This window comes from Mytilus galloprovincialis, chromosome 1 (assembly GCF_965363235.1).
Source record: "Mytilus galloprovincialis chromosome 1, xbMytGall1.hap1.1, whole genome shotgun sequence".
Taxonomy (NCBI): Eukaryota; Metazoa; Mollusca; class Bivalvia; order Mytilida; family Mytilidae; genus Mytilus; species Mytilus galloprovincialis.
In genome coordinates, this window is record NC_134838.1 from 12,812,801 (window position 1) to 12,814,700 (window position 1,900).

A 1,900-nucleotide genomic window follows, 5' to 3' on the forward strand; every position below is an offset into this window, starting at 1 on the left:
CTATAACCACTGAACCATGAAAATGAGGTCAAGGTCAGATGACACCTGCCAGTTGGACATGTACACCTTACAGTCCTTCCATACACCGAATATATTAGCCCTATTGCTTATAGTATCTGAGATATGGACTTGACCACCAAAACTTAACCTTGTTCACTGATCCATGAAATGAGGTCGAGGTCAAGTGAAAACTGTCTTACAGACATGAGGACCTTGCAAGGTACGCACATATCAAATATAGTTATCCTATTACTTATAATAAGAGAGAATTCAACATTACAAAAAATTTGAACTTTTTTTTCAAGTGGTCACTGAACCATGAAAATGAGGTCAAGGACATTGGACATGTGACTGACGGAAACTTCGTAACATGAGGCATCTATATACAAAGTATGAAGCATCCAGTTCTTCCACCTTCTAAAATATAAAGCTTTTAAGAAGTTAGCTAACACCGCCGCCGTAGCCGCCGCCGCCGGATCACTATCCCTATGTCGAGCTTTCTGCAACAAAAGTTGCAGGCTCGACAAAAAAAAAATAATAATAATAATAATCAGAACAAACCCTATAGGTCTTTCACCTGAAAGGTTGAAAGACCTAATCATAATAATAATAATAATCAGAACAAACCCTATAGGTCTTTCACCTGAAAGGTTGAAAGACCTAATAATAATAATAATCAGAACAAACCCTATAGGTCTTTCACCTGAAAGGTTGAAAGACCTAATGATAACACACGCAAAATTATAATGTTAAAAAGTTTAAAATCAAGTTTAGCTGGAAAATACCTAGAATTGCACATGATGAGAACTGTGGTTACCTGACTGACTGGAAGCAGGATACTTGTTTCAATCAAACATTATCAACTAAGATAATGACAACCATAAATATAGCCAAAATATATAGAATATTTAGTACTTTAATCATTTATTTCTAAAACTCATGTGTTTCACAAGTGTCACATTTTATTTCTATGTTAACCATTTAAAGAAAGGTTATCTTATAGACCAGAAACATGTTCTTTTTTTTCAAAAAAAAATATAACAAGAGAAACATTAGGGATAATCTTGAAAAAAGATTGTTATATATTCCTGCATAAAATGTAAAAATGCATATAATAGCTCTTATCAATTCATACAAAATGATATGAGCTGTTTGGATTATTTTTAAAGACCATCTGTTGACTGTTGAGTTATGTATAGAAAGAACAACCATTGTTGTTTAAAACTTTCTGAGTACAATGACAAGTGTCCATCAACAAAACATCCATCCTCTTCATTGGGATTTTTTTAGAATGCATAAAGATTGGTTTCAATTTGAAGTAATTTGGGTTTGAGTTATTTCCCTTGGCAGCCATGTTTGCTGTGTTTGCTGGCAAACTAAATTTAACATTTGGTACAAATATATGTCTGAAAAAAAATCCTTACTATACTGTATGACTCAAATTTGAAAGAACACATAAATTTAGAAAAGAAATTTTCTAAAGTGTAGAAAAATTTAGAAAACAACTTTTCTAAAGTCTAGCAGTCATTATACCAAGTTGCATATGACTGATTTATGAAGATTTTTGCACAATGACATCCAACATGGCAACAAAAGGGAATTAACTACAGCCCATATTGCATCAATCAAAAACTATCTAATGAAATAAAACAAATAACTAATACAAGATTGTTTCAATGTTTACTGATATAATTATGTACAATAAAATGTATTAGTTTCAATTTACAAATAAAATTAATGATTATATACATCTTCTTTTAAGATATCTACAGAGCTGTACAAACAAACAATAATATAATATCTTCACAAATCTAATTAAACAATCTTTTCAAGACATATCAATTTTAGTAACAAGATTGGTACTATGAACGAGACTGGGATACTAATTTTCTTGTTTTAG